The sequence below is a fragment of the Gallus gallus genome, chromosome 1 (genome assembly GCF_016699485.2).
Source record: "Gallus gallus isolate bGalGal1 chromosome 1, bGalGal1.mat.broiler.GRCg7b, whole genome shotgun sequence".
In the NCBI taxonomy this organism is placed as follows: domain Eukaryota; kingdom Metazoa; phylum Chordata; class Aves; order Galliformes; family Phasianidae; genus Gallus; species Gallus gallus.
The window spans coordinates 64,851,111-64,874,945 of NC_052532.1; the positions used below are offsets into that span (position 1 = coordinate 64,851,111).

The window sequence follows — 23,835 nt, forward strand, 5'->3', positions numbered from 1 at the left end:
CTACCTTCCCCAGTGCCACAAATGGTCTCAGTGCCTCCTGTTTTTTCTCACTCTAACCCTTTGTACAATCATCAGTCTAAGTAGTTCTCAGTCACAAACTGATTTATGGGATTTGAGAGAGACTAGGGACCAGCTTTGCATTTTCTTAGGAACAAAAATCTCCCTTTTGGAAGGGCCTGCCTGCTAAGGCTTAGGTTGTGCAATGCAAAATCCTGCTGCTTGGCGTTGGGCATGCATGCTTACAAACCTCTGAGCGGCCAAGACCTAAATGCTCTGTTGTAAAGAGTATGTTTACTTTTTACAAACTGAAGACAAGGCTCTTGAAAACTTGATTTTAATTAAAGCTAAAGGTTAGCTCGATATTTAAAGGAGTGCAAAAATGGTTTACTTTATCCTGCCTTTAAATGTTCACGTTAGTTGGTAAAGCAAAGACAGAGCAGAAATTGATAGAGTGTATACATAAAATGGGAATACTATCATAGCCAATTTTTTCAAGCAGTGTGAATACTGCTGACGTAAAATGAAAGTTTTCTTTAAATTGCTGTACTCTTATGAGTGCCTACAAACGTGTTAAAAAGTCAAAGTAGTAGTTCTGGATACCCTTTGGAGAATCTAAATAGGAAAATATACAGATGATGTCATTTTCATATTTGTAAATTATTTTGATAGTTTTAACTCGGAGCTGAAGGTTATTGAATCAGGCGCTTTCATGCAGAACTGTGTGCCTGTACTCTACAGCTTTTGAGGATCTAATTTTTTCTATGCTGTATTTTGTAGAACTGTATTCTTACCTAATAAGGGGTTTGAGAGAAATTTTAAAAATAAATCAAATTGACATTTGGATTTAATTATAAATTTCAAATATAAGAGCATAGTTCATATAAAATTTCTGAATGAGGTCCATCTAACCAGTACACAATGAAAACACATTTTATGAAATTTACGTTCTTTGAGGAGCTCAAGTATGTTTTTGAGAATTTATATATTGATATGGAGGAATGTCAAAACATTGATTTCTTGAAATCAACAGGAAATTCCTGGCCCTCTGCAGAAATAAACCTGTGGCATGTAAACAAATCATTTGATTTGGGGAATATATGCAAATTAGCCTTCCTACACCATTTAATGGAGGATTTTGTGAAAGAAGTAGGATTAGTTATAGCACTGTTGAATTTCAAGACATTACTGCTATACAACTTGCCTCTGGCCAGAGGGACTTCACCGTGCAATTCAGTTGTTAACAGGTATACTTTTCATTCAATAAATACAGTTAGTCCTATGGTTACCAAGCTCTTGCCCAGAATGTGTCTCATAACGACTCTGTAACAGAGAATGTTCCTAATGCACAAAATTCTTAATTCATGAAGTACATATTCCTCACAAGCCAGTCAGTTAAAGCGTTATTTTGCCTTACTGCAAATATTTCTTCCAGCCTTTAAATTATCTTACTACCTTCAGCTTTTATTCCTCTCTGTGAAGACCTGCCACTTCCTTTTTATGAAGTTGTAGCCTGTGGACATACTCTTTTACATTAAAGATTGTGCTAGACTCAATAAACCTTCTCTTTAAGAATATCAGGATGGTTTATAGAAAAGGTTGGCGCATGTAGATATGGACGTAAATATGGACTATAAAAATATAGTGAGAAATGGAAGCCTTCCAATATTGTAGTCTCCAGAGTGCCTCTAATGGGATACTGAACGTAATCCAATGTTTTCCAGAACTCTGAAGCATACTTTGTCTTCCGAATATCCCTACTTCCAATATTTATCATCAGTTTGAATGTATTTTCGAAGTCCACTTCAAGATTGATTTGCATGTGATTTCCATGAAGATTGCCATTTTCATTTATTTCAGAAGTTTCTGATCTCTAAAATAATGGATGAGCTTCTGAAAAAAACAGATGAATAAAAAATACACAAGACGACAGAGGAAAGATGGGAGCAGTGAAATGATGCATCCTTTCAACACTTTCTTGAAGAAAATCGATGAGATGGAGGAGGTATGGGATTTCTTGAGACACTGAATCAGGCAGCTGGAGAGGATGAAAGGGGAAAAACTGTTAAGTACAGATATAGAACTCAGGTCCCCTGGAGGGAGGATTTGGCTGAAATAGGAAGAAAGAAATTCCATAGGAAAAAAAATAAAAAGAAAAGAAAAAGAAATAAAACAAATACATGAAGAGTGGAGAACACTGGCCTGATCATGGAAATATCCTGAAGGAGAAACATGGAGAAGGGAAAGTCAGTGTTAGACTAAAGTGGAGCTGGAATTTAGCAGAACTAGTGAAGTGGAAGAATAGCAAAAACTATTAGGGAAACACTGAAAGCATGAAAATAATTATGTTAATGGAACCACTTTACAAGCTTTAAATACTGTTGATGAATAATAAAGAATTCTTTCTCTTTCTTGAAAATTGGTGAAAATATAAAGTTGTTTTAGTAAACTTAGCATCGTGAGAGTCTGAAAATAAATTATTGTGGAGACACAATTGGAACAGTACAAATAGTGACAACGTTATCTCTGAGATTGCCTTCCACAGAGGCGCAACAGTCACTTTCACCGAAATATTAATTTTTCTTTACTGTATTATTGATTTTTAACTCCTAAACGGGTGGAGATAGAACCTTCTAAGCAATAACAAGAGCAATGAGCAACTGATAACAAGAGCAAAGTATTGTCTTTCACACAGATGAAATAAATAGCTAATGATAGAGTCAAAGTGAAAGAAGGGAAAGAATAGACCTTAAGGAGTAGTCCAGTGGAAGGTATAGCCCATCACTGAAGCTCTTTAGATCAGAAGGGTAGATCTGAGCCAAAATTATCACATGTACACATCCAACTTATCATTTGCTCTGGGCTGCATTGGTTTTCTCTGAAAACAAAGCCTACTGAGATATTTATCAAACTTTCAACACTGATGAAGTACATGTTTCTAATGACTGAACAAACTAATACTGATTAGATTTTCCAGTATACTAATCCAAAAAATGGACGATTGTTAGAGTCTTCGGAAAAATATCATCCTACAGTCTGTAAGTCATTTTAGAGGCAGAGATTCATCAAGATCTTGTTTTATACGGAGTTTTAAGATGTACACAGAGATTCATACGCGTTTTCTTAAAAACATGAAGAGAGAATCAGCTGTAATAGAGTAGGCTGAAGTACTCAACATGTTCTTTGCTTCTGACTTCACTGGTAGATTGGCTTCCCACAACTCTCAGATCCCTGAACATTTAGGCAGGAGTCAGGGGAGTGAATTCCCTCCCACTGTAAGAGAAGAGAAAATCTGAGACCACCTCGTGTGACTGAATGTGCACAAGTCTATGGCACCACATGATATGCATCCCAGGGTCCTGAATGAACTGACTCATGCAGTTGCTGAGCTGCTTTCTGCCATATTTGAAAAGCTGTGACTGCCACATGAAATCCCTGGTGACTGGGTAAATCACTCCCATTTTTAAAAAAGGACCGAGGAAGGCAGGGGAATTACAGGACAGTGAGCCTCAAATCTGTGCCTGGAAAGATCATGTAGATCTTCCTGGAAGCAATGTTAAGGGCACAAGAAAGACAAGAATGTGATCCAAGACAACCAGCATGGCTTCACCAAGGGCAGATCGTACTTGACCAATCTGATGGCCTTCTACGATGGGGTGATGACACTGGTAGACAAAAAAAAAAAAAAAAAAAAAAGATGTAGTCTACCTTGATTTGTGCAAGGCCTTTCACATGATCCCACACCACATCCTTATGGATTTGAAGGGTAGACTGTTTGGTGAAATTGGCTGGATGGTCAAAGGCATAGATTTGTGGTCAACAGCTCTATGTTCAAGTGAAGGCTGGTCACAAGTGATGTCCCCTGGAGCGTGTTACACAAGAAAGATGTGGAGTTGTTGGAGAGGGTCCAAAGAAGGGCTTCATGGATACTTAGAGGGCTAGAGAACCTTTCTTATGAAGAAAGGTTGAGGGAGCTGGACTTCTTTAGCTGGGAGAAGAGAAGGCTCTGGGGAGACCCCATCATGGCCCTGCATTACTTAAAGGTAGCTTATAAGCAGAGTGAGGCTGACTTTTTACAGTCTGATAGTGATAGTACAAATAGAAAAGGCTTTAAACTAAAAGAGGGGAGGTTTATCTTAAATATTAGGAGGGATTTTTTTTTTTTTTTTTTACTCAGAGAGTGGTGTGGCACTGGCAGAGGCTGCACAGAAAAGTTGTGGATGCCCCATCCCTGGTGATGTTCAAGGCCAAGAGCAACCTGGTGGATGGTAACGCTGCCCACAGTGAGGGTTAGAACTGGATGATCATTAAGATCCCTTCTGATCTAAGCCATCCTATGATTCTGTGTAAAAGAAGTGAAGCGATTGAAGGGGGTGAGGGTGATAAATCATGATATTCTCTTGTGTCTCTGAGAAACTTCAAAGCAGATACCTTCACATATCATTTAGTTTTGTCTTGTGACATGTTCAATATCACACACAATGGAGAAAATGACCATGAGCTATGGTATGATGAATTTATCCATTAAATTACTCAGCAAAGATGATAGAAGGAAATGATTGACTTATGTTTGTTTCCCCCATCCATACATCCAACTGACGTGTCCTAGTTTTAATTCAGCAGCTCCAGAGGTACACTGAACAATCCACTGAAGAAAAAAAGAAAAATATCAATTTCCTTAATTCACTGGTTTTTTATCATCCTTATAGAAATCATTATTAGATAAGGTAACTATCTTCATTTAGTATATCATCACTTTAACTTTCTAACAACAGATTAGTAATCCCAGGGAAAGCTTCTTGTATCTCAACCACAAAAGAAATATTTAGAGAGTCTGTAATTTATATCTGGTCTATTTTTTTTATGTTTCTGTTTGTACTATGTAAATATTTCAAATGCATATGCTTGACCAACCTTTTGAAGGTTTCGAGTATATCTCACTTTATGTTTTGTTTTTAGATACTTGACTTTGATTATACAAGATTATGAAATAAATACTATTTTCTTTTTCCCCACAGGCTTATTAATTGTGTAGAAGTACTCTGCAAACAAGAGGTCAGTATTTTATTTTCTTGCTGAACTGTTTGTAAACTTCCTATAGTGGTAGAGATTTTGAGTAATGGGAAAGACAAAATAAGAAAACAGGGCATTTCATTCCTTTTCAAACTGCTATTTTTGTTAATAAGCAGAGTGTAACATGAAGAAACTAACAGAGGTAATGAAAAAGCCAGTTTTTGATTAAATAGTGAACTTAATCAAGAACTCTAACTTCTTTCTCATTTTCTTTTTTTAAATTTTTAACGGAGTGATATTTAATGACGCATAATGTCATTAAAGGCAGGGCAATAGAGAAAGGCAAACAAGAAAATTGAAAATCATTGCTCATATGAGTAAACGGTGGGAGAACAGAAAGAGCAGACTAAGAAAGGATGCCAAATAGAGATGGATTCTTTCAAAAAGAGAAAGGAAGCAACCAGTAGGATCTTGTCAGAAAAGTAAGGGAAAGTCTGCTTGAGCTTCAAGAAGAGAAAAACTAAATCTGGGTGCCAGCATGTCTTGGTGAAAGGAGGCTTGTTTACCTACTTTGTTATTAAGAGATTATAATGTAGATGAGAAGTTTGCTGCTAACTGTTGCAGTTCCGTGCATTTCATTTTCCAGGGTAGAGAGAAACTAACACAGTAATTCAGTGATCAAGTTTGAGTTGTGTGCAGTTAGTGAGTGTACACTCTATATTCAGTACCTGAGAGTTATGTATAAAAGCCACCTGAGATTTATGCAAAAGAAGCATTTGCCTCTGCTGGGTGAATCTTAATTCCACTCTTCTTCTCTCTCTCTGTCTCTTTAATTATATACTCGCTTGATATATTTTGTACATACAAGAATGTGAGACCTGTTGAAACTTTGCATTCTTCTTCTCTAGAGTATGCAAAGCCCCCTCTCCCTCTAGCCCACACTCACTGAACGTCCCTAGTATTTTTTGCACACTCACAAAAGAGCTATGCAGGTAGCAGCAATCTTTTCCAGAGGTTCTTTACGAAAGACCATTGCTTTAAAACTGTTTATTATTTCAGCTTTTCCAAATAATATGATGCTGGGCAATATGACTATCAGTGATCCTAGCAAATTCCAGTTGCTTCAGGGTTTTGTTTCTCTGTAAAGGTAGATGGGCTTATGCCTTATTGCAATCAACCTCTCTTCTGTAAAACACCACTTCTAAGAAATAGAAATAAGTGCCGAAAGCACATTTTCCTGCAGGGAGCTTTTTGCATATCTATATTCTTCTCTTGCCTTGTAAGGTTACCTGTTTGCTGAGTTTAAGTTACAGAAAAGCTGCTTGAATTCCCACTGTTTTGTTTCACTCAGCATTATTTTAAGGATAGTATATGCAAAGGCAGGAGTTGATTGTTGTATACTTGAAATTATATGCAGTTCATATACAAAGAAACTCTGCAGCTTTTCTTTTTTTGGTGTTTTTTGTGATCTGCTCATTGCCCCCACCATCCTAAGATTAAAAGCTTCAGTATGGTAGGGACAGGGGCTTGGCAGGTGATCAATGTGCTGTGTCTTTGTGCTGGGGTCTTTGATACATCATTACAGTGACAAGCATTATGTGATGCAAATGTACAGTGCTAAGCAGATGGATGATGCAAGAAACCAGATTAACAGTCACAAGGCTATTAGATATTTTCTATTGCAACCAACAAGCACAGATGTAGGCAAACTAAGTCCAGACAAAGTCAAAGACTGAGATGTCCTGGAGCCTGGACTGTTTGTGTGATGCCAAGTCTGCTGCCTGTTACAGCCAAGGCCAACACCTTGTATCTACTGGTGTACAAGGCTCTGGCTGTTTGAGGTATCTTAGCTGCCACAACTTTCCAAGTGGTTTCTTTGTGGTTTCTGAGTCCACCCTAGCTGTCAACAATGATGGTACCTATGATGCCTTCTAGGGACATGGGGCCTTGGCCTCAGTGGAGGGATCTGTCACCAATGTGCCTAGGCTCTGTTCTTCTCTTTGCTCCAGTAGACATTTGTAACTTTTCATTCTACTTGAGGGTATGCTGCCTGATGGAAGTGATTTATGACCAAAGGATCAGAGACTATTTTCTTTGTATTTTCATATAGGAGGACTGACACTCTGATGGGAGACCATTTTAGAGTAATAAAGTAAAATCATATCAGTACAGTTTAGTAGGCTCTGTGCATCCAGGCACGCTTGCAGGGGGAGATGAAGATAAAAGGGATAATCTGTGAAATAAAATCTCATCCTTCCTTCCTGAAGATGTGAAAGGACTTATTTTTCTTCCTTTTTCCCCCTCCTCCTGTTATCATGTTGTTATTTCTTAAGCCTTAGTGTTGCTTTACTGTGCTGCTTTATTAGCTATTACTTGCTTCCTCCTACGAGTGCAGACTTCACTATTGCAGCTGTCAAAGTTGCCACTACTTTGGGGTTTAAGCTTCTTAAGGAAAAACCCTATTTAAGTAGGTACCTATTTAAAATTAGTCCATGGTTTCAACATCTCAAATAATGGATGAACTTGATTTCCATTTGGATACAGCTAGTTTTTCTCTCTGAGGAAGTGGTTATTATTTATGCAAACAGCCAAAAGAAAGGTCCCTCAGAAAAGACAGGATATGTTGATAGAAATGTGCATATGGTGCTGTGTTCACTTAGCTCATCTGCTATACTCATGCACATGTTCTGATCCAGAAATGAGGCAGTGGTATTAGAGTGTTACTGTGCTGAGTTTGCCAGCCCAATAAATTGTGCCTTCTGTAGTAAAAGCTATTTTTTGCCATGCTGCAATGTTTTTTTAATAAAACATTTTATTTTAATTTATTTTTAGGTTATTTATTTCAGTGTATTAAAATAGACTTCAGTTATTGTAATATTTAAAGCCCAGACAGAAGAAGCATAACACCTTGGTTTATTCCAACTCTTTTTCTCATCCTGCAGCAGGATTATGCAGCCACTTTTGACATGGGTTAAAAGTACTATAAATATAAGTGCAATAAGTCTCCTTATGAAGTAAGTTTATCAGGGACCTGAGAAAGGTACAGTCTTGAGGTAACAGGCAACTAATACAGAGACAATTGTGTAAGGGAGTGGAGAATAAATATCTGGTGCTATGATTCAACTGAAAAAGCTGGGTATTCTGAGATATTTCAGTGTAAAAGATCATGTAAGTGATTGAAATGATAATTTATGTTTTGATAATACAGCTTGTAGATAAAAGATTCAAAATTTGGTAAGTAGTGCAAACTCTTCACCTCAGTTCTGTTGAACTTCTGTAGTTTAAGGTGATGACATGTGACAGGTGATGAGGAACTAAGCAACATTAGAAAGACTTTTTGAATGGGAACAGTCTTTTTTGCTTTTCAGTTATCAGGCTACCTTGACGTGTTATAAATAGCAAGAATAGATTGCTAGATACACTCAGTAGGAAAGAGCGGAGGCAGGACAGGGAAGTAATAACTTATATGAGATACCAATCATATTTCCATCAGCAGAAAATTACTCATGATTCATAAAAGCCTTCTTTATACTAGAATACATTGTTTAGGATTTTGTTTAAAAATTAAACAGAACATCTGACTTCTCAGCAGCTGCAACTTCCTGGCCTGATTTCCAACGGACATTCCATAAATAAAACATATATTTCAAAGCATGAATTCTCTTTAGAAGAACGTATAGGCAACTTCAGAAGAATATTGTTTTTCAGCACAGTCTTATTAATTTGCCAGCTGAAGCATGCTTTTGCAGGGAAAGTGATGAGTAGGAAATGTGTTTTGAGCTGGCAAGTCAGAGTGAGGCACCTTGCAAAAACAAATGAGCAAAAGAAAAGAATCCCTGCAAAATCCAAAGCAGAATTTATGTCAAGATTGCTGTTCTGAACAGCAGCGTATGGCAGCACAGTGAAATTTCATTCAATCCACTGTCAGTTAGTAATCCTTCAAATAAAGGTATGCATTTCACAGTAAACCCTTCTGCATGGCTTTCAAAGCCTTGCATGTTAGCAAGAAAATATACAGTGCACAACTCAATATTATCCATGGGAAAAAAAAAAAAAAAAAAAAAAAGAATGCTAGAAGATAATCCCTCCATCACTTTCTTGGCACACGGGGCTATTTGCACATACTTTGACCAATCTCTTCTCTATTGCCTCTTCTGAAATGCCATACAACTCCATATTGCAGAGTGTATCACAGGTGGCCATAGGCAGCCCTTGGGTAGACACAGGAGAAGAGGAAAGTCCTCTCAGAAGAGGCTTTCCCGCCGTTTGTTAAATTTTTGTGTCAGGAGAGAGGGTTCACAGTATCTGAAAAGCTGTCTTGTAGCCAACAGAGACAGAAGGTGGACACACCAGGCATTCCTTGTTGGCAACCTGTTTTAATCAACAGTACCTGTAAATATGTATTCTATTACCTGCATGTTTTAATTTCATGTACTTTGCTAGAGCAATGTATGAGACCTGGTGTACCGCCTAACTTTCAGAATAGAGGTATCTGTACTATCTAACAGGCCAGGTGTGATTCTGTGGCTCTGTGGCCAAGTGATACAACACAGTGCATCTTGTGTCTGTGAGCTTAAATTCACGTCCTTCCTTATGCCCCCTGCTTCTGGCTCTTTCAAGTGAGGTGGCTGCATCCAGGCTTCAAACCATGGGCAGTGCCTCATATGAACTATCCCCTGAGCCAGGACCAAGCACTGACTGGGGAGAGCATGCCTTCAAATGCACCATAGCCATGCCAGGGAACATGCTAAGAGCAAGATGATACAAACGACTGTGGCCCAGCACTCAGTCTGCGTCCTGGCTTTGTTGTGTTTACTGGAATAGGCAGAGCACATAGCCAGAGAGGTCAGGATGAGAACACAGTGCTTGAATGTTTTAGCACACCAGGGACATTTGCCCTGCTGGCCTTGGCAGTGTTTTCTCATGCACTGCTTCTGTGCATATGCTTGTTCCGTTCCCCTTCTCCCTCCTCCCTGCCTGCTCCCTACCTTTTCACGCATGTCTAAGAGAGATGAGCCGAGCATAAAGTCTGCAAGTGTACTTGGTCCTCATTCTGTCCTCTAATGATTGGAAACATTTATTGAATTTAAATCTGTACAGCCATGTGAAGGCCAGGCACATCTGGTTTGGGAGTTCCAGTCACAGACTTGGAACGAGTGACTGAGACTCTACCATCCTTTAGAAAATAATGTTCCCAGGAATGTACAGGACTGCAAAAGACTCCCTACTGCCCTGCCAAGGAGCCTGCAATACCGTGTGTACTCCTCTGAACTTCTGAAGAAATCACATAGTTTAATTTTGACTTGGTTTGCTTCCAAGTTAATACAGAGCTTTAACTCAGGCCACCCGGTGTTATACACAAGTGACTTTCCCTTTGATGGGTAGTATATGCTTGTGGGGTACAAATACAAGCTATGGGCAAAAGTAGAAAACCTTCTTAGAGTGGAATTATTATTATTACAAGTAATAATATCAAAGTGAACTATTTTTTCTTGTGGCAGCACTGTGGGCAGTAATACCATCACAGAGAAGACTGTGGTAGAAATTGTGACTTTTACTATATGGTGACAAAGGTGGAAGTTGATTTCCCCCTTAATAGAATTTTCTTGGTTTTACGTAGGTGAGTTCATAACCGAATAACATTCCTCCAGTGATCTATGAGTTTGTATCCTTCTTCCAACAAGGTAAGAGCTCCTAGAGCCTGAAATGTTTTCCCAAGTTCTACAAAGAATCTTAAATTACTGAACAGTTTGAAAACTTTATCAACACTGTATTTGTCTGTCTGTGACTGCAAACCTGATGGAGTGGTATAAATTATTGTCAGGATGTCTTAGGCCAGACTTTGAAGGCTGATAATGTAGATTGATTTAGGCCAGCAATTCTTTTGGCAGAGACATTCAAATCAGGAGTGTCATTTTGAGGAACTGTCAGTGAAGGAGTGTGTGTCATTGGAGGTTATTTAGCCTTCTTATACTTTATAGAGAAAATAGGCAAAAAGAAATCACCTTCTTAAAAGAACACTGCTAATGAGTTGGCTTCACAAATCAAAATCCAGAACAGGGATCTGAAAAGCTAGAGAACAGACACAGTTGTAAAACTATGCAAGAAGGAGCCATGCAGCTTCGGAAACTCCAATGTCAGAGAGCTAATTCTACTCATGTTGAAATCAGTGACAAACTGTCAAATCACTTTGAACCAAAACCTGGTTCAAAATCAAGATATCAGAAAAATCTTTTTATTTGCCTCTTTAAGCCTTCTTACATATATGTTTGTGTGTATACATTGATTATTTTACTCATTCAAATGTCTACTGCCTCCATTCTAAGCCGGATTTTATTTCAGAATCAGAGATGTATTACATTCCTCAATTGCAATTCATTTCCGTTAAGACACTATAAGTTCCGTATTAACTGTTAACACTTTCAAATTGTAAACCAGAAAATAGATTTATTCTTGTTTTCTATTAGTGTTAAACTAAGATTGTAACGTTAAAATTTGGTGGTAAACACTCTTTGTGCCCATGACTTTGTTCTGTGGTAAAATTAGCTGTCAATATAACTCAGGAAAGGCAACTTTTTCCTGAAGGTACTTATGTTTGAACAATTGTAGTTCAAACATTCAGTACAACAAAGTATAGAATCTATTGGTCACACACACACACACACACACACACACAATGAATAAGGAAATGTCCCCCGATTAGAAATTCACTAGAAAGCAAGTGACCTCAAAAAATAAAGGTACATAAGAAGTATTTTAAAAATATTGAAAATTGTCATTAATTCCTTCATGATGAGTTATGGTGCCAGAATCAGGACTTAACTGTGGACATGCATGATCATCTACAGTCTTGAGAAGTATTGGAGGCTAGAACCTTGGGTGATTAGCTCACAGGTTCCCTACTTCAGTCAACGGCAGAGTTGCAGGACCTGCTGTTTCTTGATGCTGCAGAGGAGAGATGGAAGTGTCTCAACACTTTGTTACTGTAATATCAGGTCAGCAAGGATATTATTGAGACCACTGCCTTATTCACATACAGAAGTGGTCAAGAGCTTATGTATAGGAAAGCTGGAACAGAAAGGCCACTGGTGACAAATGGAGTCCTTTTTACTTGCTCTGTCATTATCTATGGGAGTATTATCAAAGACTCCCTTCAGTATGCAAACAAAGAAAACCTTTTGTTATTCTAATCCTAGTTAATGACTGAAGCTTTATTTTAAGTGTTTGCAGTAAGCTATGTTTGGATTCTCAATGTATAAACAAGCTATATTTTTTACATAGGGCTTATGCCCATAAGACAAATACAGAACCTGATTCATTGTCTCTGCATTGGAGAATTGCAGCTTATTCTACTATTATGAAAATTACTTTATTGTTTTGCTTGCTTGTTTTAAGAAGAATAGAATAGAGTCCACAACCAGAAATACATTTGCAGGTTCATTAACAGGAACAGCAACATGGAGCATAGCTTTTGATCCAGGGTATGAGTACAGTGTGACTAACTAGCAGGTTCTAGATGTCTTTACAACTTGGACCAATTGGCTGCCTATGTGGGTAATGTAACACATTTCCTACCTAACTCCTCCATCACTTAAATGTTTGTTGATATGAGGAAAACCTTAAGTCATTTTGAAAACAGATTTTAGTGCAGCTTGACTCACACAGCTATTACTTCAAGTTCTCTACAATGCTCAATATGTAAAGGATAGATTGTCAAATACTGGGAACATGTAACAGAGCTTTTTAACGAAGTGAGAACTAGATGTCAGCTTAAAATTAATTCAGTACACTTAATTCCATCTCCCCAGGAATAATAAGAGAGATGGAAAAGAAATGGTAATATGAAAAGCAATTAAAATTACTTTGCCAGAAAATTTTGTAGCCAAAAAAAGTGACCTTTTCTTCGATGGAAATCATTTGGAAGAGAGGTTGAAAGTAGCAAGGTGGATCCACATGGTCTCACATTTGGATCCCACAACAGTAGCTTGGATCTGTGTCTAAACTTGGAGCCAGAAAGCATGTACTGCACTCAGAAGGCTATAGCAGAAGGACCGACTTGAATGTAGAGCAGTTATGACTTATGTCTATATTTGCATGAATTAAAGTATGTGTCTTTCTTACTGACTATTGGTTAATCTAGATTAAAAAATGTGCAACAATGTATCTGAGCAGAAACAGGTAATTCTTTTCTTCTAACTGAAGAAAAGCATGTCTGTAAGCAAAACATTATTTTTTTTTTCTTCCAGAAAGCAGATATTATTATTTTGTATATATCTCAGCAGAGTATGTTTAATTGGGTTCAGCTCTGTCATATGTTGGCAATGTAGGTTTCTGGCCTGGACTCTGTTCATGTCTACTTGGTTGTATTTAAAGACCCTTGTAGGCCAAATAAATTAGGCTACTAAGGCACTCTCCAAACCAATATATTTGTGCTTTTTTTGTGGAATAAGTAAGCTGGTGCTTTACGTGGTTAGGATTACTTGACATGTTGCATAGATCAATTCATGGAATGTCAGCTAAAACCTCCCAGAGTGATTCAGTATCTCATCACCTTCTATTAACCCAGGCGAAAAACAAACAAACCAGCCACAATATTCTGCCAACTACTGTCTTTTATTTAGGGAAAGTTGCTGTTAATTTATAGTTCACTGTCCTTTCAGTTTCGACTGTATTTTTCTCATATTCATAGTTTTCAAATGTGCAAGTAATTTTACTACTTTGGTAGCTAAGTTGTAGATTATGTTTATGGCAACATAAACGTAATTGTTTATGTGGACATGCATGAGAATTATGGTAATCTTTTAAGTAAAAGCGAGAATACTTTTCTCATGGCCCATTAAGGATTTCACATTTCAGATAACTTCACCTTTTGAGTACCAAAATTTCAATATTCAGGTTTTTTTTGGCAGCTGGAGGTAATTGTGTGGTGACTAAGAGGCTGCTTTCACTATTTGCTTTAGGCGTTAGCTGATAAGTTTGAGATACAAGATTCATTTCAATCCTGGCAGCTGTCATCAGCTTACCTTCTGTATAAAAGTGATTGAAGTGTTTTTAAATACATATGAAAAATAATGAATGTGTAAATATTAAAAAGTTAATATGATTCTGTAGTCTTACATATTCATTAAATACAAAAGATGCATGTTAAGGGTCTCAAAAAAATCGTAGTATTGTAAGTAACATTTATGCAGAGCAGAAACAGAGGGTTACTACTTTATTCAATCTTTTTCTTTTATGAATACAAACAAGCAGCATTTTTAAACAACTCTTTCACATTAGCTCTGTGCATCATTGTCCTGGTTTAGCTGGTTATTACTATTTGCTGGAATACCACTTTTTATCTTCCATCTCTTCTCTGGCTGTTATCCACTTTTCAGCTACTCCTCTGTATCTTCTGACTTGTTGGACTTTTTGGGGAGACAACAGAGTGCTTTAGATTGTTTTTGAGTGCTGCCTTCTTTCGTTGTTGAATTTCTTAGTAGTTTATCACACATCTGTGTTCATAAGGAGCATTTGAATTTATTGTGAATAACTGTGAAAATGTGTCGCAGCGTTTTGCAGCTCTGTGGCAGTGATAATAGAATGAAGCTATTTGTTTTGGAAACGTAGTTCATAAGACATTAATTGCTTACCATTTTCTTTTGACATGACAGAAAAGGTTCTATGTTTGCATTTCAGACTGTTTCCAGTGTCACCATTCTATAATTATTCAATGACACTAAGAACAAGGAATATTTTGTACTGCAGGTAATGGTATAGAAAGATTTCTCCTCAAAAGGAATGACAGAGCAAAGTACAAGACTTGTAATTTTTCTTCTTTTCATAAAAAATCTGTTTTCAATAAGAACATGGAATTACTCATTGTGTACAGTCCATCAAGACTTCTATGATCTACAGAATAGGGAATTACTTTTTTTCCAACTGAAGTCAAATACCAGAGTGATAAGCATCAGAAACCCTAGAGAGGTAGGAAGACAGATGTCCTGTAAGGTTAAATTCTTTTTTTCTTCATATTGATATTTTCTGTAGAATTAGCTCTGATGCTCACCATTAAGAACAAAATAAAATCACTATTCAGCCCATATTCTTATTCTTTGTTTTAATTCCCAATTTTACATGTCTTGTAAAACTCAACAAGATGATTTCTGTTGTACAACCTAAATACAAATTTATCATAGGGTATTAAAAACATGATGGTGGTTATTTGGTTAGCCACCAATTTCCTTTCTCATGCTCTCAGTCTCAGATTACTTAGCTATCATCTGGCATTCTCAGACATGCTAACTAATTGACCTGTAGTAGACAAATAAAGAGCACATTTTACAAGTAAAGTGTGGGATGTACTAACGAATGTCAATTCATGCGTTGCCTGGATACAGCTTTTATTTGTGTTTAGGGTTATTTAATTAACTTCTTAATTGTTAGTACAGAGAATTGAAGCATACAGTCCAAAGTCTAGTCAATGGAAAAACTCAATAGACTGCAATCGACTTTGGCTCAGATATCCACTGCTACAGTCATCAATAGTACTGCAGTTGCAACATAAAACATGAAAATTAAAAAGGGCTTAGGTGATGTTGGACCAGCCCATATGGTGGGGGAGAACATCACTGGGCATACCAGATTCATGGAAATCCACTTGAAGAGGGTATTGTTCTATATGGTTAGATAAAAGGGAAAAGAAATGTTGAACAGCCACTCAGGTGAACATTGGTAGGCTGCCTAATGGGCAAAGTACGAAGTACAGAGGGAAAGAGAACTGTATGTGGTAGCATGCAGTGATTGATCTCTACCTGCTTAATAATGGTTCTACTCATCTGTTTTGGGGATGGAAGTTGCAGGAAAATCTCAGTGTTTAGTATTGGCAGATACTGCTCAACATTCAACTAACAGAAGAAAGTATAAAGGATGTGTAGGTAACACTGAAAAGTGATTCATGGCTCCCTCTTCATGCTCTTGTAGAAACACAGAGTAGCCATACCTTAATGCGTCTAGGAAGTTGGGGTTTTATTCTGTTTCTTTGCTTGCACTCTATGTTAAGTGAGACCAAATACCTTGCAGATGGTGTGTCAGTCAAATGATAACTCATGGCATTACCCAGGCAAATTTACTTAATTTACCCAGGGACGATGGGTGGAAATCAGATGAAATGATCCAAGTTCTTCATTGACAACCTAGAGCTGAGTGTGATCCCATGAGTTATGTTATGCAGAACAGCTAGATGGTAAATTTCCCACCATGTTACTGTAATCATGTGGAAATGGGAGAGATAGCAATGAGCACTGAATATTATAGAATCGTAGAATGGCCTGGGTTGAAAAGGACCACAATGAGCAGTGAATATTCAAATGGTAATGATTGACTGATAAAAAATATTAATGTAGAAGACAAGATCATCCACAGGACATAGGAAGCATAAGGGATATATTGCTGCTGCCTTCCAAGAGGCAGGCTGCATCTGAAGGAAAAAATGAAAATAATAATTAAAAAAATGATAATAAAAGAGCAGCACCTGGATCAGCCTTAGGACAGACCCTCTCTTCTAAACTCCTCAGATAGCATGATGGGCCAGAAACTGTCCTGGGGTAGCACTTGACTGCCTCCTTGATGTAAAAGAAGACATGATGCTGTGGGATGGGGAGAGGATGCAAGGGTGCAAGTGACTGGGGAGATCCAGCAATGAGGGCTGAGAACCAGCAGGCACAGAGCCAGTACCCTTTCTTCCCTGGGATCAGAGGCTGAGGCAAACCAAAGCAAAGTGAGCTTTTCCTGCTCTTCACTGGAGACATGGATGATGGCATGCTGCCTGCCTTATAGGTGTGCGTGCTCAGCCTTGTGGGAGCAGAAACTTTCTCACTGTTTGATCTAGTTCAGATTTGCAGCATGTATCAATAATGCAAAACATTTTGTTGGGAAGGTTTTATAGGGCATAGATAGGTGTGCATAAACCAATCAAACAAGAATACCCAACCCACACCTTTTCCAGCTGTCAGATTAGGTACCGATACACCTCTATACGTAGGTCAAACACCATCTCTTTTCTCTCTATTTTCACACTAAATCCCTTCTAATTTGTTGCCAAAGTGGAGGTTGACTCCTCTGCATTGCTACTGTGATGAACTTGATTCATATACTAAAAGAATTAAGGTGTTTCTTGTACCGTATCTTAATAAGAAAAAATCTTCAGGATGTTTATTTGAACGTTATCTACCAGACTTCGTTTATAAGAATATGCAAGCTATCTAATCCTTGTACTTTTTGAGATTACGTGCATCTGAAATATGAAAGAACTGTCTTCCAGACAGATTTCCTTAAGTTGAGCACAATTTGCCCTAAATAAACTTTTACAGACTTATGGTAGCTACCTAACAGTCCATTAGTCCTTGAGAAAAGTTGATACAAGTTCTATAATCTTTTTCTTCTTTCCACAAATGATTTCTCAGAAGCCAGGAGTTTCTCACTAGAATCTCTTGCTTCATTATTTCCTTGCTGGTTCTCTGTTTTCTATTCCAAGGGTCTGGAATGCTGCAGTATTCTTCATTTACTTTTTGAGAAAGAAATGTCTGGCTGTCACATAAAAGATTCAGTATCTTGTTCCAAAAGGTCATTGTATTTAATATTTTAACACACCAGTATTTCACCTAAAACAATATAGCTAGTGTTTTTATAACAGTGATGGTATGTAGATTGAAGAGAAAGTAAGGCGTGTAGGGATATATTGCCTCCACTCTACAGCTTGCTTCTCTTAAGAAGAAATATGTAAAGAAAAGAAAATTGCTTCACAGTGCTGCTTTGTGCAGTTAGCCCAGAGTAACTGGAAGAATATAGTTTTAATAAAATATTCTAGGAGAGTGCCAATAATTCCTGAAAGCCAGTTTCTGTCAAAAGCTTGTTGCCTTACTTTTGCCCTTCTGAGTTTATTGGGGTAATGAGTAACTTTTCAATTGTGTGAGTGGCAACTAGCATGCCCTAAATATCAACATCAGAATGAAGGATGCAGTATGCAAGCCCAGAGGCCAGCATGTCCAAAACACAGGTTGGTATGGGAAAGGCCTAAACCCCCTTTCTGTCATCCAGTGCCTCAAATGCAGCAGTCAGATTGCTGGACTGTAGCAGGCATCTTGTTCTAATGCCTAAAGTGTACAGACATGATACTCGGTAACATGTGCTGAATACCAAGACAAGACCAGAACAACTAGCATTGTTCACCACCATATAAAACACAAAAGTACTTAAATCCACTGTGATTTTAGAGCCACTATATCCATAGCTGTTTGCTGCAAAAAATGCCCACTTTCTTTGTCAAAGACTGACATTAAGGAAGAGGTGCTAAGATCCTCCTCCAGTGCTATGAAGGAAGTTTATAATACGAAAGTGCTCCACAAAGGTAGCTTTCTAAACCACTTTTACTCTCTGTACTCAAAATTCCAAATTTAGTATTTTAAACAGAATAATGCTGTAACTTGAAAAAAAAAATCTCTAATATTAAATATATAAATATAAATAAATATATATTTTTTCACCCCTTCTTCTTCACAAAAAAGACCTCTGGAAATATCAGAAAGTAAATACTGTGCTCATTTCAAACTGCAAACCAGACAAACCCTTTGCTTTTTATTTTGGTTAGCAGCTTGGACTCCCTTTCTCCACAACTAACCTGAACAAATATTATGCCTTAGATGACTTCAGGGGAACAAATTCCAAAGCAAGCAAAGAAACAATAGACAACAAATTGTTTTATCATGGAAAAAGTAGGTAGTTAATTATTCTTCTAAGAAAGACAGATCAGCATTTGCAAGCTTTTTTTCTTCCAGTATACAGAAGTACAGTTTATATAGATTTTTAAGTTGGGAAGAAAAAAAAACGCATACACAGTAGTTTTGAACTGGCTTCAGCCCTGCTGTGCTGTGTACATAGTGTAATAATATTCTTAGGAAAACAAGGAATCGTTTATACAACCCCATGCTGCATAGGAACCCTGTAAATAGTGGAATTTTACATAATGTAAAAGTGTCACGCTTTATAGAGGGTATTACATACTTTTGCTACCAGGAATGAAGTTTTGTGGTTAGTAAAAATATTAATCTATAGACCTGTTGCTGGTGTTGAGCAATACTGAATTTTAGAATACTTGTTCAAGTTCAGCCCCTTGTGTATCTCCTGCTAAGCAAAACACAGAGTCAGGTCAGCACTTCCATGTGTGCTGACCCTTTTCAGCCTCTTGTGATGATCCCCCAGTAGACAAAGCAAGCATCTGCTGATTCCTTGCTTCCTTTAAAAGGGAAAGGAAGGAAGATAAAAGAGACCCCATTGTCTATCCATAGGAGCTCTCAAAATCTGATTAAACTGTGATGGTGGTGGACAGCTTCCCTGGCAACCTCAAGGCACAGCTCAACGCAGTCTCTGAAGGAAGAGAGAGAAGTGTCTGTCCTGGGTTCCTGGGACAACTGTAGTCACCTGCACTAACTGCAACTTTTAAGAGTGATCCAGTCCGGCACTGGATAAGATTAAGAGGTTTCTGTGAATGATGACTTCTTACAAGTCTTTACTTACTATAATACTTTACAGTATCATATAATACTGTCACTTACTGTGTTTTGAGCCCTTCTCTAGGGAGCACCAGTCTTGTTGAGTGCAGCAGTGGGGAAAAGAGCTCTGTGAGGACAAAAAGAGGCCAGTCAGACCTGGTGATCATGGCAAGGCTGAGCTATCCAGGTACAAGAAGGCTCAGGGATCATTTAGTTAAGCTGGTGTGTTTCTGTGTAGGCCAGAATACACATTAGCTGGTCCCCAGGATTGCATTAATATTGCTACCACTCTTCGGTACAGTGGCTGGACTCCAGCAGGTGCAAATGGTGGAGCAAATGTATAAATGTCTCACACTGGCAAGAGCAATCAACTTGTAGGAGAGGGAGTTTTAAATCCAGTTAAGTTAATGAACAGCAGAGAGGCACAGGTGTTCAGCACCTCTGAAAATCCTGGTACTTACTCAGATATTTTACTATGGATCTAGATGCCTCATTCTAGCCTTCCTGCCCCTGCTTATGAAATCTCAGTTTCTCACCTGGATATCTCCAGTGTTTTTCCTGAGAAGATCTTTCTGTTTATCTTTTATGATAACTGTTTGCCGGATATTTAACCCAAAACAACCCTATTACTGCAGTGGAAGAAGGAAACATCACTGTTCCCAAGGGAAAGTTCTCTTCCCACGATTACAACAAGATGCTTCTGCTCAAAATAAGTCTCTTTTAATTTGATACAGCCTTGCATTGCTTTTTTTCACCTAACATCTCAGCTAATACTCTTCTGTGTTCCCCTTCCTTCCTGTGCTGATCTGTATCCTGTAAATTTTTGTGATTTTGAAATCTTTTTCATTCTGATCCTGAGTGAACTCATATAGTTCATATGCACACATAGAGTGTGAATATGGAAAAACATTGTACAGCCTCAATATAAGCTGTTGCAAAGTGAGCATGGTCTGTTTGGTAGTTCCATTGCTTTTTATATATAAAAATTCAGAGTTTTAACACAAAACCAAACAAGACCAGCCTGATTCAACTTGTTTTTTGCTGAGCTATTTTTTGGAGGGTTTTTTGTTTGTTTGTTTGTTTGTTTGTTTGTTTGTTTGTTTTGCCACTCCTTCAGGAAGAAAATGTTTGGTGAACCCAGCCTGTAAGAAAGTGCAGTGCATTAAGAATGGAATACAGACACAATAATTTTTTTTCCCTATCCACTAAATGTTTGGAACTCAGAGGGATAGAGCTAGCTGCTTTTCCCACGCTGCTGCCTTAGTAAACATAAATAAGGAGAAGTTCTGGGCTTTAGGTTTAATCCTAAAGTGTGCTGCTATCCCCTTAGATATATTAAGTACCATCCCATTCCCACTAAGCCCGAAAGGGACATCTTCATCATTTGGTGGTATCTGACCTCAAGATATTGAGTGCTTACACCCATGTGTGACATCCCATATCTATGAGGTAATTTCTTGTGGTTGATGTGTCCTTTGTTTCTACTCTTATTCACAGTGCTGATGTGTTCCTTTAAGATGACTCTAATCCACTGCAGAAGGCTCTTTTCCCTTGGTGGGTTTCTGTGCCATGGAGCTACTGAGCTTGCTTCCAGACATAGCTGCATGGGGCAGATCAGGGAGGTACCAGAAGGGAAAAGGAACCCAAGGATTATGTAGAGACACTACATGATGTCCAAGACTTGCAGGTGTTGGAAGAGAGCTTCCTGAAAATCACAGTGAAATGGACTGTGTTTGTTGAAAATTAAGGACACAGAAAAACTAAAATCAAATCTGGAAGAAGAGCTCTGCCTGCTAGAAAACAGCCATTAGCTCATGGCTTTTACCCTTACCTAGTAACCCTGTGTTTAGAAGTTGCCTATAAGAGCTTTCATCCGTGTAAAATATGACTTTTTCTTTTTTTTTTCTTTTTTTTAAGAACTTCTTGGTTGCCTGTGGAGAGGCAGAAGGGAACCTTCTCTTCTATGTACCTTCCACTGCTGGAGGAGTTCAGGCACAAACACATCAAGGCTCTGTTTAAGCACAGTCCTTTTACATGACTCATGGTCCCATTTAAGATGCTCAGGGTAAGGTTTCTAATGGTTCTTATGTTCCATGCAAGAGTTCTGGTGACTTTGGAAAACTGTTCCACCTGTCAAATCAAATGGCTTGATAGCTCTTTTTTTTTTTTTTTTTTTTTTCTTTCATCCAGTAAAACCAGTAATCAAAACTCTCAGGGCTGTAGGGCTGTTAATCACAGGATTACATCCTTACTGCTTGTACCTTAGCTTACTTGGTAGAAAATCCAGTAGGGACAGGAGGACTAGCCTTTGTTTTGTGAGCAACCAAATTTATGCTCCTAGAGTCTGAACTGAGGCTCTTCTGAATTGATTCACAGGGAACTATCCAAATGTTTGTTTTTTATCCAGCATTTTGTGGCATGACAGCAGAACCAGGCCTGGTACTGATGAGATAGGCCTGCCTTTTTTTTTTCAGCACTGGAATGAGAATCTGAATATGCATTCAACATTCGACTAAGAGACACATTTCAGTAGATATAAGATCTATTATAGTCTCTATTTGCTGTGGCACTTTGCGAATGGCTTATTTTTTCTCTCTTTTCGTTTTTTCAGCTGCTGAATAAGAACAATATTCTCTCAGTGTAAAGTGCTTTGATAGAATCCAAATGGAATTTCTGTAAGCACACTGTGGGTTTATTACGTTACTGGACTTTGAATTTTACTCTCTGGAGAGTGCATTAATTATGTAAAGTAGACCAAAATTTAACAATGCTAATGGAGCTCAAACTATTAAAGAAAAAAAACCCTGAGAGGTATCTTGGGACTCTGGGTTGTTGCTTCTGTACATTTGAGCTGGCTTTGAAATGTCAGAATAATTCTGTAGTACTCTACAGGTGCTGGGTTGAACATCACTAGCTCTTGATAATTTCAAGAGTGGATCACAGGAGATGGACATTATTACTGCTTGAAGAAGAGTGGGATGACAAGCCTGTCTTTCCACTGTGTTGAGTATGCCTGTGCTTGGTTCTGTCTTTGGTACTGTACGCCATGTGGAAAACCTGTCCTCAAATGTGTGGCCAAATACCACGTAGATCTTTCTAGGATTTCCACCTTTTTAAAAGATGCTGATAGAAAGGATTGATGAAGATACTAGTTTTCTGGCTATCATTTAACAGAGGATGGTTGTACTGGTAGCTCAAGGACATGTAGACCTGGACAAGTCTCTCCAGAACTGCCCAGGGAATGTTTGGTAGAAAGATGATCAGAAATAGTCAGTACCCCAAGCCCTGAGAAGGGTACTATAGGCAGGCATTGGACTTCATCCTACAGCATGAACAAGCTTGAATGTAATGAGTTTTCCACTGGCACAGAATGATGAGAAAATTTGCAGCAACACCTGGAGTTCCAGAACAGAGGTACAGCAGCTGGACCATGGTTTCTGAATGGGGATCTTGTGAAAGACTACAGGCTAAAAAATTCCCTAGTCTGAGCGTCCACAAACTCTGACAAAACCTGGATCCTAAATCTATGGTTCTGGTTTGTTCCTGAAAGAATGTACCTAACTGAGCCTGAGGAAGGAAGCTAAACCACTTCCAGAGGATACTGACACAGAGACAGAGCATTTGTTTTCACTAAAAAAGGTGGATAAATCTGTGGCAGAATCATTTTCAAACGTTAAAGGTCAATCCAGTGAATTCTTATTGAAACCTAAAAAGTTTTTGTAGAACTAATATCATAAAAGTCCTGTGGCTGCTGTACCTTAGGAACGGGTTACGGGAAATATTCACTTTTGAGCTAGTATTCAGTCTTTTGATAGTAAACAGAGGAGAGAGGAAAGTACTTAGTATTGAGGTTGGCTCATTTGATTGATTTTTAGACACTTGTTTAAGGATGAAGTGAATTGAACCTCAGAAGCACTTTTCATTGTAACATTTGTACAGAACTATCACACCACAGATTGTAATTGATATGGGTTTTGTATAGTGTATTCCATAGTTTAGCCATTCATTTGGAACTTTCTGCCTCTCTTTCTCTCTCAACTGAAGAGCTGTTTTCTGAATATTGGCTATGAAATAAAACACTGCATATGAAGATATTGGGAAAGAAAAACAAAATAAAACCTATTGGAACAGCTCTTTAACACCAAATGGAAATTATCTTCCCAAATTATATTGCATCAATGAATATTCAAAAAAGGAAGTGTTTCTTACTTAGTTTAAACAAGTAGTTTTCAAAAGGGATTCTTCTAATTCTTTCCTACTAGCAAGGAACAAGGCCATAGAGTTCAAAAAGTGTATA

The 23,835-nt window shown here is 38.0% G+C and overlaps 1 long non-coding RNA gene across 6 annotated transcripts in view; it reads left to right on the forward strand.

Annotated features, from left to right (window-relative positions):
• Positions 1-23,835, forward strand: part of LOC101747754 — a 106,130-nt gene that overhangs the window by 18,661 nt on the left and 63,634 nt on the right. For 4 of the 6 annotated variants that reach the window (XR_006932308.1, XR_005842801.1, XR_005842792.1 and 1 more), the window contains 3 exons: positions 5,016-5,052; positions 10,631-10,694; positions 21,456-21,603. This is a non-coding gene — a long non-coding RNA (uncharacterized LOC101747754). The remainder of the gene's footprint in view (positions 1-5,015; positions 5,053-10,630; positions 10,695-21,455; positions 21,604-23,835) is intronic. The other 2 variants (XR_005842800.1, XR_006932306.1) reach the window with 1 other exon arrangement.